Source organism: Lepisosteus platostomus, chromosome 5, assembly GCF_059453375.1.
Source record: "Lepisosteus platostomus isolate fLepPlt1 chromosome 5, fLepPlt1.hap1, whole genome shotgun sequence".
NCBI lineage: Eukaryota > Metazoa > Chordata > Actinopteri > Semionotiformes > Lepisosteidae > Lepisosteus > Lepisosteus platostomus.
Genome location: NC_142615.1, coordinates 45051830 through 45070944, shown reverse-complemented (window position 1 = coordinate 45070944; position 19115 = coordinate 45051830). Strand labels below are relative to the sequence as shown.

Here is a 19115-nt window from a genome sequence, read left to right as displayed (position 1 = left end):
TGACTATCTGAAAGGTGCCATGATCTTCTGGCTGTTTGGCGTAATCATGAATGACACGGTAAATGCGTGTTCTTGCAATAAGAGAAACAAGATCCATAAAACACTGGCAGAAGTACAAAACTTGAGCGGATAAAAAGACACCTGTTTCTGCCTGATTTCAAACAGGGGATCTTGCGCATGTGTGATGAATGTGATTGTTACGTCCCAGTGTGTGGTCTGTGTGTGTTTTTTTTTTGTTATGTTCCACACTGCTGACCTTTGATTGTTCTCCCTTCCCCATTGGCCCACCATTACAGCACTGTTCCGTATGACATCATCATCAATCAGCCTCTCAGCCAATCAGACTGCACCTTATTCAGCATATAACATGGAGGTTTTCAGGAAGGAGAAGCCTTTCGTTTGACTTTGGTCCTGCTTCGTTTTTGCTTCGCTTCATTTTGTTTTGGTTATCGCTTCGCTTCTGATTTTGTTTCGGCTTTGTTGGTTTGTTTTGCTTTGTGTGTGTATTTTCGTATAACTTCGGCTTTCTTGTGTTGTTGGTTTCTGTTAGTTTCTTTATACTTTCGTTTGTTTGTGTTATCCTTGTTTTGCCATTACCTTGCCCTAATGTGTTATATGTTCAACCTTTGTGTTCTATTGTACACTGTTCCTGTTGATTACTCTCTTCCCTTATTTGTATTCCTGGTTCACTTGTGTTTTTGTGTGAACTTTTGTGTATAGTTTAGTTTAGGTTGTTGGGTACATTCTACGCACTAAGTTGATTTTGTATTACTAACACTAGTTTAGTACGGGTGAGTGCCATTTGTATTGTATGGTTTTGGGTAGTCAGTGGAGGTTGGCTAGGGTGTTGAAGATACCAAAGACCGTGTGTTTCGGGTTTTCTGTAGTCAGATTAGCTTTCCCTCACTTTCCTAGCCAGCTCCATTTTGTTTGTTATTTTCTTTTCTTTGGCACCACACTAGTTCCTTACCCTGTGTGATATTGTGTCCTACCAGTCACTTATTCAACTTAAAATCATCACCTTTGCACCAACCCTTGTTATTACGCTTCCTAGTCCCTCACCAGAACCCACCTGCTTCCAAAAATTATCCTAAATGTTACACCCCTTTACCCATAGACACTTGGGGTTGTAACAGTGATAATCACAATATTACAGAAATGACAGCAGCATTGAACGTGGCGAGACGTAGAACATTGTTAATTCTCTTCAAATACTCACAGTCTTCTGCTGTATTAATTTACTGTGCTCATCAGGCAGTAACAAACCTGTTACCTACACACTGTTTCTAGAGTTGGATAGGTGACTCCACATTCTACAGCTCTCTAGCAATAGAGGAAGTCAGACTACAGAAATGGAGAAAATCTCCTCTTCAGAATGTGGAAATATATTCCTGAGAGAAGTCCTTTCTCGAAGTTCAACACTCCCTGCAAGTCACCCATTCCCACCTTGCGCAGTGTAGTGGTTACCACATTCTCTTATCACAGCAAAGGGTTTCTGTTTGAAAGCGGGCGAAAACAAGTGATCACTTTTCTCACAATTGTCACTGCTGACGTTGCTTTATGGGTCTATTTTCTATACTGTGCTGATCAATTGGAAACTAAAGGGTGAAAAAGACACGTTCCCACACCTAAGGTTGAACCCAAGTAACCACAGTCAAATACCAGGAATACTACAGAAGCACACAGCTATATCAAGATATCCAAATGCAAGACCCTATTTATATTGTTTGAGAAATATTAATACAGATGTTTGTTTTTCACCAAAACACTAGGCTTTCTGACTTCAGAAAACCGTCTAAACAAATACTAAAAGAGCAAAAATTCCACTTCCTGAAGGAAACAAAAACACATGTACCTTACCAAACTTTGAGTACAGGCGATTCAGGGTGATAATACAAGACCATTTAAAATTAAACAAATAAAACCTGTCAACAGGCAATCCTAACTACTAATAAAAAACTGAAGTGGCAATACACAGTAGGTGATATTTGGGTGTAAATTAAATCCATGCAAGAAGAGAGTTTAGTGTTATTCTTCCAAATCTGATATGCAAATGAGAGATCTGGCTCAGCCAATCACAAAGCTGCCATGGTCTGGAATGGAGCTGCTCTCCTCTTCTTGTTATTGTTAAAAAATGTAAACAAATGACCTGGAATTTAAACACAACCATTAGATTGTAGTTTGACAGATAAGCTTGTGAACCTTCTCATAAGATATGAAGGACAAGGACTAAAAGAACAATAAACCCTGTAAAGAAAGTTTACTGAAGCTGACATATCCTGCCTAACACAAGATTTCAAGAATGTAAGAGCATTTCAAATTGAACACAAAACGTGTAAAATGGCTTTCAAACTAACCTGCTCATAAAGAAGATGTAGAAGAATGTGGTTGTAACGTTCAGTGCATATAAGAAAGAGACCACATGGTTTTGTTTCAAATGTTGTATGCAAATATGATATCTGGCTAACCAATCAGAAAGTACTTTGCTTATCCAGCATCCTATCAAACAACATTTGCAGATTTACACACAGTAGTTCATTTAACAGTTTCAGAAATATACATGAACAAACGCAACTGTTTGTTAGGTTTTACATCTTGAAATTAAAGGCACAAGAAAATTCTGTGCAGGTGGCCAGAGGAAAGAGCTTCACTAAAAGTCAGCTGACAACAGCAGTGTTCTTGAAACTATCATACAAGATCTTTTTATTAATAAAAGTCCCAATTAAATTGTTTGAAAATTATTGTTAAACACATCTATTTTTTTACCAGAAAACAGGCTTTCTGACTTCAGAAAGCCTTCTAGACAAATACTAAAAGAGCAAAAAATCCAGTTGGTGAAAAAAAACAAAAACACATATACCCTACCAAACCTCGAGTACAGGCCATTCAGCGTGATAATACAAAACAATTTAAAATTAAACAAATAAAAGCTGTCAACTGGTAATCACAGCTACTCATAAAAAAAATGAAGTGGCAATACACAGTAGGTGACTCTTGAGTGTAAATTAAATCCACTAAATTTAGTGTTATATTTCCAAATCTGATATGCAAATTAGAGATCTGTGCCAGCCAATCACAAAGCTCCCATGGTCTGGAATAGCGCTGCTCCCCTCTTCTAGTTATTCACACTGGTGTTAGGTTGCATATTAGCACACCATCTAATTCAGTTGTTTCAGAAAAAAAAGTAAACAAATAAACTGGATTTATTTGTTGGAGCTTCACCAATCTGTTTTTCCACCAAATAAATTGGCTTTCTGACTTCAGAAAAACCTTCCATTTATTTTTTAAGAACTATTTTAATTTCACAAACAAATACAAAGAATCACAAAATAGGAAACTTTAATAAATATACTGAAGTGGAAATCTAATAAGTAAATTGATTCTTAAAAATGTAGAGAAATATATTGGTGCTTTTAGATAATGTATTTCAAGGATGTAACTGCTGTGCTACAGAATTTTAGAAAACAGTTCGTCAACAAAGTACACTGTTTAGGTTAGTTTAGAAGACAATGTACCAAAACAATATATGCTGTCTGGGTCATTAGAATTAGCTGAAAGTAACTGATAAGCTTTGAATAACAAATCTAGTTTTTCTTCTCTCGCTCTATGATGTAATCTGTTTTCTCTTAGAGAAAGGGGAAGTTTTAGAAGGGTCCAATTGCTGAACTTTTTTACAGCGCAACGTCTTATAAAAACCCTGTACTGCTTGTAACAAATTGAGTCTCTGGTTGCACTTTGCGAAGTGGCAGCAGGGCTCCCAATATTGCAATATTGAAATAAAGATCTTACTCAGGTGAGAACTCTCTTTTGTGGCTTCCTTGATAGTTATATTTCCATGACAATACCCAAAACAATATATATGAAACCATCTCTTTAGGTTATAGTGCTCTAATAATGGACAGGGCCAGGCTACCTGCTCCCTTGACTGGAACCTCAATGCCTTTGAACACCCCCATGTTCCTCAACCTCCTGTTTTTATTCCGTCAGCACCTCTGAACTCAGTTCCATGAAGGACTATAGAATACTGGCTTAGCCAGGTGCGAATGTCCTCCATCTTTGCAAACTCTGAGAACAAAACAACATGCACAGTTGAATGTGGATCTTCCCATGGGCCTGAACTATCACTCTTTTTGACTCAAACAACTCCACACATTGTTCAAAGCAAGGGGAGGTAGCAGTAACAACTTCAAACGTTTTCTCCACATTCTACAGATCTCTAGAAATAGAGGAGGTCAGGCTGCAAAAGTGGGGGAATGGAAAAAATCTCCTCTCCAGAATGTGGAAATATTTTCCTGGATTGAGTCCTTTTCTCTGCAAGTCACTCCTCCCCACCTTGTGCAGTGTAGTGATTTTCACGTTCTCTTAACACACTGAAGGGTTTCAGTTCGAAAGCAGGAGGAAACAAGCGATCTCTTTTATCAAAAGTTTAGCTCTCCTGACAGTGCTTAACGGGGCTCTTTTCTACACTGAGCTGCTTATTTGGAAAACATAAGGGAAGAGAAAAGTTTCCCTTATTGGGAGTTTAACCCAGGCCACCTGGGTGAAAATCCAGAATCCTAACCACTAGACCATACAGGAGCACACAGCCTCACAAACAATGTGTAATTTCTGTCTTTATAGCGCACTTGTTCCATAGCTAGCTGGCACTCAGAGTACTGCAAGATCTATTTACTGAGAATTAGTTGAAGTATAACGTCAGGACTATAACCCCAGCTTTCAGGGGGACTGCAACCTTAACACAGAGCCTTAGACCACTCAGAAAAGGTTTGTTGGCTTTTATAAGTAATTACATGTGTGAAATCTATGTCTCTCAGGCCTGTGAGACTACATCACAGAAGTGCAAACTTGGAGGATGGGCTTAGTAGATAGGGCAACAATTGCGACACGCGCCAAGCCTCTTATGTCCACTGCACATGCAGACTTTGAAAGGGGTCTCAGATTTTATGGGTACTCAATTCTATACGACACTGGCAAGACGGAGTAAAGGAGCAGACCCTTTAAGAGACAAAAACAACACATTGTTACAGCCAATGTTAATTAAAAGGGCAGCACAGCGTTGGAACTACTGTCACGGATGTTATAAGGGCATACCGTGGAATGGCCAGGAGAGCAAAATAGGCCCTATGTGTAGTGGCAAAACGGGTGTTAGCCCGTTTAGGAGGTCAGATGATGTCGGGTAGAAACTTAAGTCCTCAGGTCGCGGAGGAGATGGCCTGGTGCTAGGCAGGTCTGAAGACATATGAACCCTCAATACTGAATGAGGAGGAAAGGGTGACCCGGAAATATATAGCCCCAGACAAAGACAAACCAGAAGGACAAGCAAAGCACAGGGAAACTAGGACAGGACAGAGTGGGAGCGCCCTCTAGCTGTAGAGGGTGTGACAACTATTAGTTTTGAGTGATTGAAATCCATTTTCAATGGTACTTTTCCTGCTCATAACATTACCAGTGAGAAAGAGGATTGTGAAACCCCCATTGCTTAAACAGCGAGTGTGTTGGTGGTTATAGTAAGAAGTTTCCATAAAATGAAGCATTATATTTTTGTAATACGTTTAGTGCCTATAAAAACTATTCACCCCCCTTGGCCTTTTCACATTTTATTGTGTTACAGTATGGAACCATGATGTATTTAACTGAGAATTGTTGCACTCATCAACACAAAGTGCTCTATAATATCAAAGTGAAAAAATTCCAGACATTTTACTAAGTCATCAAAATAAAAAACACTAACCCTAACACTCAATACCCAGTTTATAAGGTGAAAAATTATGCTTGAAGCACAGCAAAGTTCTAAAACCAGCATTTGAAAAGCACCCAGAAACATAAAATGTCCAGTTCTCAAAAGTAAAATCTTTAGCTTTGAAAGATTGTTATCCATGTTTTCATTTTTTCTTTTTTTACATAACATGCTTTCGAGAAATAAACCGCCTATTACAATGAAGGCAGCATTAGCAAATGTGCATCTAGCTTTGTTAAATAAAATCAGGACGTTTACCTGTCTCAAATTGATCACTCTTTGCAGGCACACTACGGAAACCCAGGGATGTGAGCTGGGAGAATTGACTCTTACAAAGAGTGTTGACCTAAGAGAAAAGGACTCCTCCTCTCAGTAATACATTTCCACATGTTGAAGAGTCGATTTTCCCCATTGCTTTCCCATATTTTTTGGTGTGGTTATTGATCACTGCCAGTTATCTGCCAAGTCACAGTGAAACTGTTACAGTGAAAAGATTAATACTATTTATTTTATTGGAATACATGTGTAATGTCTCATTCTTACAAGCAATTTTTAAGGAAACACTAGTGTAAATTATAGTGTAAATAGACAGGAGCTATTATAATGTTAAATACTAGTTGTGATAGGTGAAGCTGCATCCAAGTGCTTGGTATGAATAGGTTATCTACGGAGTCTATGACTTATCTACTCAGATGAGGAGCTAGATCAGTCCTTTTTTTCTTTTTTTCTTTTTCTTTTTTCTTGTCACCATCAAGATGTAACATGGTCAAAGATGAACAGGAAACTTAATTAATGAGAACACCTGTATCACCCAAAATTGAATTCATAACCCTGAGATAAAGAGTTCCATGCTCTACTGACTGAGCCAATCAGGCACTGGTTAAAGTGCCAATCTAGTCCCTGCTGACGTCAATTTGAAAAGGTATACTTGCTGGCTTTTAATCCTGTTTGGACCGGAGTCTAGTGAAGCACATTGTGTTCTTCATTGATTACTTAAAGCAGAGCAAATGTCAGTGTAGCGGCGAGGCTTATTAATAAGAAAGAATTAAGTTCATCTCTGTTCATCTCTGTGGTGCAGCCACAGAGAAACTATTCATGCAGGCTGATTTAAGGTTTCCTTTGATAAGGGACAGCTCCCAAAGGGGGATGCACTTAGCTAAGCCTGGCTATCATGATCAATGGTCATCCATTGGCGCCTATCTGTCTAGGGAGTGCCAGTTGGACATCTGGACTGCATTCCTAAGTGTCAGGAGTAAGTGACTCATATCTCACCTTGATCAACCAATCAGGGACTGGTAGGGCCGAGTAACCCACGTGGGACTCTGATGCCCATGGAACTTTCAGCCAATCAATGAGCTGAAGTTCCTCTAGGTAAAAACAGGCAACACAGAGATTCAGGGAGATTCAGTAAGATTCAGTGGGATTCAGTAGAATTCTGTGGACTATTCTAAAGGGAATTCAAAGGAGAATTCCAGGGCAGGACAGCCCAGGAGCAGAAGGCTCCCAAGGGCAGGACATTCTCGCAGCGCGCCTCCTGACCATCCTGAGAATCAGTCCGGACCACCACGGAACGGCCAGTGTGTCCGAGTGCCAGAACTTTCCTTTGTTCTAAGAGTCTAGAGCGGAGGTTGCCAGAGAGTAACCAGAGGATCCACCCGAGGTTAGCACCAGCAGCAGACCTCGTGAACAGGTCAGAACTGTGGAGAGCTGAATCACTATTCAGAACTAGCTCTTCATCAGGAACGAACCGGTCCTCTTCCTGACTTGCTGGGACCCACAGTCATCTTTTCTCCTGTGCGCAAACTTTGCTAGTTAAAGCCAACACTAACTAGCCGGTCAGTGAGCATCAGCAGCGCACCGTCGCAAGCCACACAGCACAGCCTGGCACGAGCCAGAGAGCGCGGATTGGACAGCAACAGCCTGCAACTGTTTCTTTGTGCCCGCAGGAGATCTGAATCCCCAGAGATTGGATGAGTATTCAACTTCACTGCATTACTGCTCGAGAATTCAATTGTTATCCCAACCAGTTGATATCAATTTAATTCCTGAGAGTTATGTACTTGTTTTGAGTATCTAATGTAGAAGTTATAACCAAGTTCATTTATGAAACGGTCTAAATGATTGATATACTGAATGTATGTCCTCTTGATATATGTAACTCTTTGTAACTGACTGAATATATACCTTTTGTATTCTGATAACCCTCTCGATAAGATCTGTTTATATGCATATTCTATGTATTAATAAATGTATCCTCGTGTATTAGTACTTGTGTTTGTGCGTTGTTTGAGTTATATCGCATGGTTGGATTGTAAAGCCATCAAAAGAATCAATTTTGTGATTTACTGCTACAATTAATAATTGTCCAAGTAAATGCCCAAACCCTACAGAAGCATGCAAGAAAATGTGATCATTACCTATGGAATTTCCCGCCAGCGTGGAGCTTGAATTCACAACCTTGAGACTCAGTGTTCAAGAGTCACAGAAGAGGTCAGCCTGGTCTTCAGTTTGCCAACGGTAAGCTCCGGCAGTGCTCCTCTGTAAAGCAGATTGTTCGGATCGGTTATGTGGGACGGCACTTCGATACTAAGATTGTTTGCAGCACACGCATGGTTTCCCCCTTCACGCACAAAACATAGACGAAGGAAACTCTCTTGTCTTGGGCTGCTGACTCCCGGATTTAAAGCGCTCTGGGTGCCAGCTAAGTCTCTAACAAGCACACTATAAAGACAGGAATTACACTTTGCTCACGTCACGCATGGAATGGCGAGGCTACTTGATCCAATATTATCTAGTCTCACCTCATATGGTGCCGATTCCTGGTTTTCATTTAAGAAAGAGCACTGCAAACACCGTAAACAGTGCAAAACGTGTGATGAAAGAAGTCTTTTCCCCCCCTTTGTCTAAAGCAGAACACAGCGGAGTCATGCCGAGGGTTGTGAGATCAAGATTTCAGTGGAGCACTGTCGTCTACGTCTTTAGCTACATGAGTTGGACATCCTCTTGTACACGGAAAGCAGATTGAGATCCTCTGACATGAAAAGTGCCAGATAAAAGCCATTTCTCATCCTTTCTCTTAGTGGTGGAGCTATCGCATGTAAATGAGGCAACTTGCAAGGCGAGCAGGCTCGGTGCACACCGAACGCAGATGTCTCAGAGCAGTTGAGACGTGTCCAAGTGGCTGTCAAAGGACAGCACTTTGCTGGCGCCGTGGCTTAATTGGCTAAAGCGCCTGTCTAGTAAACAGGAGATCCTGGGTCCGATTCCCAGCGGTGCCTTTCTACCTGTCTTACTGTACAGAATTTATCCTTATGGGCAAATCCCATGCCTTTTAATTCAGGTGAATGCAAGTGTTCGTTTCCTTTCTGGAACAACTTGTTTTGAAAGAAATCTATACAGCTTGCGAAAGATGAAACACAAATCTTGCTTATCAGTGAAGAAGAGGTGCTCCCAGCAGGCCAGCTAATACCAGCAAGTTTTTTTTTCACCCTGACCCAGAGAATGGAGAAAAGCGAGGCGCCTGTGGCTCTGCAGTGTAATCAGTTCGCGAGTTCGGCGGTTAGCTGAAAGAGTGGTAAATGGAGCTCGCCCCAGCCCGTCCTTATTCTTTTAAAGAGGATAAAAAATTAACTTCGCCGCCATTACTACCAGCTTTAAAAGACTGCCATGGGCACGGAAAAAAACACACTACAGATGACTTTTCTGGAACCGAAGCAGAGATTCCTTTACGAACCAACTGATAAAGCTCAGCCAGTGAATACTGTTAACAGAATGTGAAAGCACAATCAACTTTGTAACTGCAACCACAGGAAAAAGAGCAAGAAGCAGGCTCCATTCCCCATTTAGATCTGTCGTGCGAGGCTTTTTGCACGCATGAAGTAAATCCCACGATCGCTTTTGAACTTGGACAAAGTACTTCCAAAGGAGCGCTATGCTTTAACAAGCTCAACCCCCGCCGACGGTTTGGTGTGAAGAAGCAGAACATTCAAGTTTCACAGACAGAAGCAGCACGCCAGCACAGCCAACATTAAAACGGAGGGCACACTACGATTTGCATTGACACAAAAGTGATCTGGGCAGACGTCGTTCCCTCCATAACGCAAAAAGTGGCAAAAGTGGCAAAGCGCTTTTGGGTTGAGAGGACGCAAGAAGGTTTTTGTTTTGTGCCTTGATGTCAAACTGAGAAAGTATCTTTAAACACTTTGCTTAGTTTCTCGAGAGACTGCCAAAAAGCAGTTCCCTCCCTTTTGTCTGAAGCCAGCTGAAAGGGCATCTCAACAGGAGCACCTGGCAGCGGTGGGATTCAAACCCACGCCCCCAAAGAGACTGGAGCCTTAATCCAGCGCCTTAGACCGCTCGGCCACGCTACCCGCTGTGTGCTGTCTCTTTGTCTCATTACTTGCCCAGAGGAAGCCGGGTGGGTTTTGCTCTTGTCGCCCGATTTAGTGGCGTTATGACCGTGGAACCGACTGCACCTGCTTTTTCTGAGATGCTTCCCCTCTCATGGCGAGATCTCGACTTCTTTAACACCTCTGGATAAAGATCTTCTGTGGAGCAGGTTTCAGACCTCTGCGTACAGCACCCTTGATGTCATTTTATTTTTACAGCAGCCGCATCCAGAAAGTTGTGTCTTTTACGTTTTATTTGAACAACAAAACTACATACAACACAAACAAGAGCACATATAACATATCAAGAAAATCGTCAGGGGCACATGCTATAATACAATTACACTTTATGAAAAACGATTACACAAGGTAAATAAAGATAAGGTCCGCACAGCTTGTTCTTACATTTCGAAAGAGTCCGTAAATACCCCTTTACGTCTATTTTGAACTGTTCAAACGTAGGACTCTTCCCAGACCATTTCACTTTATACCACATTCCTAAACGAGGATGCTTCTCCTGTTTTAGAACTATTTTGGGCGGTATGGCTTATACAGCACACCCACAGTATTCTAATGGTGGACTGCAGATCTGTGCTATAGTTCAGTCGAATTCAAAGGATCCAGCAATCGTTGCCAACGATAAGCTCCGGCAGTGCTCCTCTGTAAAGCAGACTGTTCGGATCGGTTATGTGGGACGGCACTTCGATACTAAGATCATTTGCAGTGCACTCAAAAAACATAGATGAAGAAGGTGTCACAGTAAGGTGAATCCTATGGGCGAGGGATGTTCCTGCCTCGTGTACGACTATACCACCTAGCAATACAAACGGGGTGCTAGGGCCCCTCTACATTACCACAGGTTCTGTTTATCTCCTAGAATCACCAATGCACACATAGACCAGCGACAAGCATTTGTATTGTATAAGTGCCCTTTTTATTTTCCAACTACATTCACATGCACTATCACCCAAAAACACAACGAAAACAGAATTCACAGCAGCAAAAGGTCCTTCCCAGGGTCATAATGAATACAGAGGGGCAGCAGTCTTTCCTGTAAAATATTAAAGAGAGGTCACTCGAACGTCTCTACTTAGTACCTGTAGTCTCTGATGGCCCACTTTGAGGAGAGGGGTATCACCCAGTCCTATTTTCCCAGTCTCTGTTCAGGTTACAATAGAAATCCTCTGCGACTGTATTACATTCCTCTCAGTTTGAATCGGCTAGCTGTGCCAGTTTCCTTGTTCCTCACCTTCAGGTGTTAAAAGTCTGTACAGTACCTCTGTTTCAATGCCAATGTCTCTCGTTGTCGTCAGTTACTGAACCAGTAGATCCTTGCCTCCAGGTATTAGAAGTCTCTGCAGAGTTCCTCCGGGGTCTTGCACTCTGCAGCTTCCCTTGTGCTGCCTGTGTCGTCTCCAGGATCCAGTGGGAATCGGGAGCCCCCTCTGTTCTGTCTCAGGTCTTTTTATCCCTCTCCTTAGCCAATCCCTTTCAGGGGGGTTTCCACTGTCCCTGTCAGAATCAGTTCTGCCCAGTATTTTTCCAGGAGGAAGCTTGTGTTGTTTGAGGGGTGTGGGAGTGCTGAGCTAGGTGTCATGGAACCTTATCAGTTCACCCCTTGGTCTGGCTAAAACTGGCTCAGCGACTCCTCACACCTCCAAGTCTCGATACCTAATTGCTCCCTGAACGACTTGGGTTTGACTGTTTTTACTGACTGTTCCTGTATTAATTGGGACAACTGCAGTCACCCCCTTGAGTGAGAGGCAACATTGACACCATCCTGGAATTCAACATAACCTAATCAATCACAGCCTGTTACTGCCTCAATGACCCACACCCTGTAACACAAATCAACATAACCCAATCAATCCCAGCCCGTGACTGCCTCAATGACCCACATCCTGCGACACAAGCTTCACCTGGAGCACAATGGCTGTGTTTTCAGCTACGGAAACTTCCTGTTGACAAGTCGGTGTTTGTGTTGCTTTTTCTGCTCAATGGAGCTGTATTAATGCAGGCACACGTGCTTCCACGGCAAGTTATTTTATTAGTGCTCACAAACCAACACACCGCAGACACCTCTGATACTGTCACTGCTTGTGGACCCCGTGTTCCTGCCGTCAGCCTACTATACCATGTTCATGCACATCTAGAAATATTACTGCTGTAGTACAGGAGCGAAAGACGAAACGAAAGCACACCCAGTTTAAAAAGGCACATTTGTCAACTACTGAACTTCACAAGGATGGGATTCACACCCACATGTGCAGAGCACAATGGATTAGTAGTCCATCACCTTACCACTCCACCACCTCATCCCAGAAGTTAGCCTCCTGACATGAGTTAGTACTCAAGATGGTCGTCTTTCCTCTACTCAAGGATCATTTTCCTGTTCCACCTGCGATTTCACCATTTTCCTTGAAGATGTCCAACATAAAAAGCATATTGAGCTCCTTGGACTTGAAATTACCAGATAAAAGCCATTTCTCATCACTTGCTCAGCGAGCAGGCTCAGCGCACACAGAACGCAGGTATCTCAGAGCGGTGTGTCTAAGAGGCTGTAAAAGGATAGTGCTCTGTTGGTGCTGTGGCTTAGCTGGTTAATGTGCATGTCTAGTAAATAAGTTTCTGGGTTGAAATCACCACAGTGCTTTTCTCCTCTCTTGCCATGCAGAGTTGGTCGTTGTGGACAGCAACAGGTGTCTGCCTTAACTTTAATGGAAGTGTTCATTTCTGGAACAACTTTTTTAAAAACAAATTCCACACATATTGCGATAGATAAAATACTAATCTTCCCTGTCAGTGCAGAATAATTAGTGCCAGCTGGCATGAAAACGACAAAAAAATTTTTTTTGTCTTTAGCGTAAAACCTGTGAATGTAGAAGAAAAGATGACGAGTGTCAATTTTTATGGCACCGTGAGCTTGTCCTTCAGTCAAACACGTAGGTAATTCAAACACACCCAGAGATGCACTTTGAATTAGCTTTGACCTAAATACTATCTACTCCAGATGTGATTGGGCCTCTTTCCACATCCTGATATATGCAGAGAACACAAGCTTTTGGCACGAGTGAATATAAATGTAAACATAAATACTATTCAATATATCGGAATTTTGTTGTATTTAAAAAATATTTTAGCTGGGGATCCTCAAATCAGGAGTGTAGAAAAGAACACCGTTAAACACCGGGAGTGCAGAACGTGATAAAAGTGTTCTTTAAACAAAAAGTGAAAATAGTGAATTTGTCTTTCACTTAGACGTTCATTGAATGCTCAGTAAACGATAAAGCAGAGGCTCGTTTTGTGAATTCTCCTCGCATCAGATTGTCTTGCTTCGACCTTTAAATTGTACACTGTGTAGACCCTTCACTCTCCCTAACTCAATTAAAGAGCTGCAGGCAAAAGTGCCTGTCAGTTTAGTTCAGTGGTAGAGCACTTGCATCTCGTGTATAAGGCTTTGTTTTCTACTGCCACTCTGGATTTCTTTTTAAATGCAACATCTTATCTGTGATTGTCTTTCATGTGACGTCCCCCGTGTGTGAATTTCAGCATGACACATAAAATCGTTTGAGATGCTATTTTTAAAACAGACCAAACGAAAGACCTAGCAGCTAAATACAAGTAGAAAACACGTGAATCTAATTGAGAAAATTTGGACTGGAGCGATGTATAGTATTGTAATGGTTGGGGGTTCAGGCGGGCACCCTTGCCATTGCCACTTAAGTCAGCCCCCCACCGTCGGGGACTCAAACCTGCGACTGCCACCATAGCTCAACAGGGACCCAGCCGCTTGAGCTTAAGGACGGTCTCCCTTTAGTTCAACAGGCTGGGTCCCTGTTGAGTGATGCCAGAGGTCTGGGTTTGACTCCTCCCTGGCTCGTTAAGCTTTTAAACTACACTTCTCAGCGTACACAACCCTTCTATCGACTGGATGAGTCTCCCGTTACGTCTCCAATTCTTTCCGCACATTCTGCTTGTTTCACCACCGTTACTGTTGGACCACAGCCACAGAATCGAGGAGAGATACGGTTCCGATAAACTGTCTTAAATAATCATGTTTAAAAAGGTGACAAAGTTTATTTCTCTTTAACATAACCTTACATTTGCCTGTTCAGTTCAAGTTATTTTCTGTACCTGCAAATTCCCCAATTTTTCTGCTGTCTCCTGAGACAGACATGTGTCAAATCACAATAAGTAATACAATCTATTCAGTTAACACCCAGATGTAACAGAACACATTTAAGACTTACACCCCCTTTAAATATGTATTTCCTTCATTTCAGTTTTCTTACCTCCCCAGGATACCTGAAAGTTCACTATCCCATATTAAGGACTGTACATGCATTACCGGTAATACAGCTACTAATAAAGATATACATTAATCTTAATTATTAATAAATTACACTTTTATTAATAAAGACATGTATTCATCAAATTCATTGTGAATAGTTGTGGTGTCTAGAAAACAATTTTAGCTACAGTAAATATTTCAAGCGAGTGGTGCGTATGTTCGTTACTTTGTGACTATATTATTTCCACTACATTCAGAACAGTTCAAATGCGATCGACTGTTCCTCTACTGAACTACATAAACCCTGTGAAGAGGTGGTTTAAGTTAGTCTCCTACATCGGTAACATCTAATGGGCAGCATATGTTATTTTAGGTTTGTTGCAATTGAGAACAGGTTTAGTATGGAGCTGCTGACAAATTTCAGCAGCCACGTTCGTTGCAATGACCCGTTGTAGGGTCATTGCCAATCAGCTGCAAGAAAAAAAAACATCATTTGTGCCTTTATTTAAAAAAAAGAAAAACAGAGTAGTAGTTTATGTGGTAATTTCAGGTACAATGTAAGAACTTCAGTTAACTAGTCCCACAGTAATGCGTGGGGTCCTATCAATAGAAAAAAAATACTTGTAACCCAAAAACACAACAACCACGATGCGAGAAGCCTTCCGGGAACCTAGGTAAATCACTGTAGTAGTCTAACGACTACAGAAAATAAAATAAAAAAATACTTAAAGGAACAACTTCAAAACAAAAAGAACATTAAAAACAAATCTGGGAAACAACAAAAACAGAATCTAATGCGAGAGCTTTTTCAAGTCTTCGGTACACCATCGTGCTCCCTTAGTCCCAGTAGACCTCTCATCTAAGAAGATGAGATATCTCTCATCTGTCTGTGTAGAGATCAGCTGGGGGTCCACAGCTGATGGGAATTTAAGTAATGACCTGCGTCAGCTGCAAAGGAAAAATTATAGGTTTATTCCATGCTGAAAAGAGAAGGAAACACAACGTGGACCCTTCTTCGGGTGTGACGTGGAATAAACCTTTACCTGTTCCTTTGATGTTAATTTAGACTGGATCTCCAGCAAACACCTAACAGGCTACAATCCCGTTAGATAAGGTGTTAAGGACGACCTATAAGTAACAGTATCTAAAGTGGACGGTTGCTTTCGGTAGCTAAAGACAGGCTACACTGCTCCAGGTGAGGCTCGAACTCACAACCTCGGCATGACTCCGCTGTGCACTGCTGTATAAGTACCGTGCGCTGACCGATTGCGCCACTGGAACCACATAGATTACTTTCCCTTCACACACTGACGTTGCACAAACACAGGGTGAAAACGATTTCGGCATGTTTTCCGTCTCTCCGTGGGAGAAAGGGACAGTAAAAGAGCGAGGAAACTACAAGGGAAGAAAATGAAAAAATAGTGCTCACTGCCGAAGAGGGAGGAGAGAGATGGTCAGACACGTAAATCAGCCCGGCGGATTTACACTACAAATTTGTCATTTGTAGTGACATTTATGAGTCTTCATGTGTCTGAAACTGTCCAGTTTGTATTTTCGTTTCACAAATCCAGTAAACGAATAAGACAAGGCACACTGCACATCTGCGGAACATCACGTCCGAGTTTACAGTAACACCAGAGATTGAAAGCGAAGTAGTTTTTTATTAAAGTTCAAGGAAACCTGAATATGTTTGCTAGAAGTATTTCAGAATCACAGTGAAATGTAGTAGGATTGCTGCACAGATCTGCAGTCTGCAATTAGAATACGGTTTGTGCGTTGTATAAAATATACCATTCAAAACTTTTCTAAAACTGCAGAGATACATTTCGGAATGCGTCTTCCTGTAAAAATAAAATATCTATTTTATTTGACGGGCGCTATAAGCAGAGTCTGAAGCCAGCTCCACAGAAGAACTATATTCTTTACTTCTCCTGCCATTGCAATTTGCGCACAGATTTTTTTTTTCAAAATGTATTAGCCTTGATGGGAAAAAAAACTAAACTGTCTGTGCGGTGGCCAAGTGGTAAGGCATCGGTTTCGTAAACCGAAGAGCGCGGGTTCAAACCCCCTCCGTGCCTGGTTTGCGTGCCACGATATACCTCTATCTAAATCGTCAATTGTCTTGCAATGTAGAAATCTCTGTAATAATAAGAAAAGAAAAGTAGTTAATAATCCTTTGACAAAGTAACGGGCATCCTCCACTGCTTGTCAGGATGGCTGAGTGGTCTTAGGTGCCAGCCTCAAGAACTCAATCGTGTGTAGTGACAGTTGTTATTCACAACCCGGATTTCTATGGAAGCCCGTTTCCGCCAGGGAGTAAAAAAAAAACCGCTATGGTATCTCAGAATTGCGACTTAGCAACTCAGAATTCCGACTTTATATCTCACATTTGCTACTTCGAAATAGCCCATATTTCAATGTCTGTCCTTTTGTTATTGTAACGGATTCGGGTTCTTGTGCCCTCTTGAGTTTAGCTCAAGATGCAACAGGATTATAAATGAATTCTCCCGCCCTACATTCCAAGATATGGAATCTTATTTTTCTTGAAGTTTCTGATGTTGGTCGTTATTGGAAATTGCCCGGTGATATCGACTCAGGTAGTCAGTTGTTACGTGCTGTAATTCGATACATGCAAAGCATTTGTATTCCCTCAAATTATTAATAAGGTCAATAATGTATTAAACATTACATGCCACTTTTTCTCCAGATGATGTTCACGGTGGAACAGTGAGAAAGGCGTGCCTAGATGTGCTTGAACCAGCACCTTACTATCATTTTAGTCCCGACCTGACCGCACTGAGCAATGGTACAACAGAGACTCCAACGGGTCGGTTTTCTCCATTTACAGTTTTTGGGTAAAAAACAATTTGAACTTTTAAGCAAGTATTTTATTTCACATTTTGCAAAGTGTAAGTTTTTCTTATAAAACGTTGTTTCAGAAAGAAACTGAGTTGACGGGAATAGCCCTGTCAGTAGAATATTGAACTTTTCATCTCAGCTAGTTCTTCTGTGGAGCAGGCTTCAGAACTCTACTTACAACGCCTTTGATGTCATTTTATTTTTACAGCAGACGCATCCGGAAAGTTTTTTTTAACTTTTTATTTGAACAACAAAATAGATTCAATATAAACAAGAGCACTTATAACATCAGTAGAATCGTCAGGGGTACATAAAATAATACAATTACACTTTCTGAAAACGATTAAACTAGGTAAATGAAGATAAGGTCCGCACAGCTCTCTTGCAAAGTCTCTTGCAAATGTATTTGGGTTTGCTTGAACCTTTAATAAAAAAGTGATCTGAGACTTCCTACCTCCCAGTCTATAATCTCACTGTAACTAAACTAGGATGTGATGTTTCGCAGATGTTCAGTGTGCCTTTACTTTTGGCATGTTCAAGACTATTCGTTGCGTGAGCTCCTCACTGCGTGTCCTGTACTGTATTGTGATTTCGTTGAGATTATCTACGAGGAGTACAGCGACTAGAACGCCTTGAACTTTTTTTTCGGTATATAAAAGAAAACGCTAAAGCACATACAAAGTAACTAACATTTCCTATATGTAGGTTTTCTGATTATGTCTCTACTTATCTTTCCACTTAAATTCCTTAGTGACAGGCGAATTCTTTCCGATATTTGTTTTTATTAAAAAAAGTTTTATTAAAAAAAATTTATCATAACCTATATGATTTCTTACCAGCGTGGAGCTCGAATTCACAACCCCGAGATTAAGTGCTTGGTACTAGTTGCGCCACAGAAAAAATGAAATCTCTTATTTATATTAAATACTGCGGCTCCTGACCTTTTCTTCTCGTTAGAGAAGAGGTCTGGTCTCCAGATTATCAACGATAAGATCAGACCGTGCTCCTTTGTAAAGCAGTGTTGGTTCACATTGCTTATATGGGGCAACACATCAACTCGAAGATCGCTGCTGTACACGCATGCCCCCCCTTCACTGAAATAACATAGAAGAAGGAAACTCTCTTGTCTTGGGCTGCTGTCACCCGGATTCAAAGCGCGGGTAGTGCGGTCACAGCACAAAGTACTGACCACTATACCATCGCGGCGAGCTGGGACAGACTATCGTTAATTTAATTCAAATGCTCACAGTGTCTTTAATCTGATGGATTCATATACTGTGCTCATGAGAAAGTCACAAACCTGTCATCTACACACTGTTCCCAGATAGGTGATTCCAGATTCTACAGCTCTCTAGGAATATTGGAAATCAGGCTACAGAAATGGAGAAAATCTCTTCAAAATGTGGAAATATATTCCCGAGACGAGTCCTTTCTCAAAGGTCAACTCTGCTTGCAAGTCACCCCTCCCCACACCGCGCAGTGTAGCGGTTATAACCTTCTATTAACACACCAAAGGGCTTCAGTGAGATAGCGGGCAGAAACAAAGCGATCTCTTTCATTTATACGTTTTGCACGCCTGACGGGGTTTTAGGTGCTCTTTTCTACACTGAACTGATCATTTGGACATCGTAAGGCAAGAGAGACACATTTCTATGTAATCAGGAAACCAGGAATCCTAAGCCTTAGCCCGTTAGTGCCACAGAGAAAAAAAAACGTTTCAACGAGATAAAATTGCAGGATTAACACATTTTTTTCTTTTTCGTAGAGCTTGTGTTTTGTTTGATTTAGCAAATTGTATACACTTTATTTCTGACACATGACTAGAGTATATTCAATACAA

General features: G+C 41.3%; 4 non-coding genes across 4 annotated transcripts; all 4 read right to left on the bottom strand.

Moving 5' to 3' along the window:
- Nucleotides 1-1768: 1768 nt before the first annotated feature.
- On the bottom strand, nt 1769-1826 carry LOC148667085 (U7 small nuclear RNA). The gene has a single exon (XR_015939058.1). It is a non-coding gene; the product is annotated as a U7 small nuclear RNA (small nuclear RNA).
- Nucleotides 1827-2772: 946 nt separating this feature from the next.
- Nucleotides 2773-2830, bottom strand: LOC148667084 (U7 small nuclear RNA). Its single transcript, XR_015938974.1, has one exon. It is a non-coding gene; the product is annotated as a U7 small nuclear RNA (small nuclear RNA).
- Nucleotides 2831-10025: 7195 nt separating this feature from the next.
- trnal-aag (transfer RNA leucine (anticodon AAG)) lies at nt 10026-10107 on the bottom strand. The gene has a single exon. It is a non-coding gene; the product is annotated as a tRNA-Leu (tRNA).
- A 5496-nt stretch (nt 10108-15603) lies between these two features.
- On the bottom strand, nt 15604-15697 carry trnai-uau (transfer RNA isoleucine (anticodon UAU)). The gene is made up of 2 exons: nt 15660-15697; nt 15604-15639 (listed from the first exon to the last, which is right to left on the bottom strand). It is a non-coding gene; the product is annotated as a tRNA-Ile (tRNA).
- Nucleotides 15698-19115: the final 3418 nt, after the last annotated feature.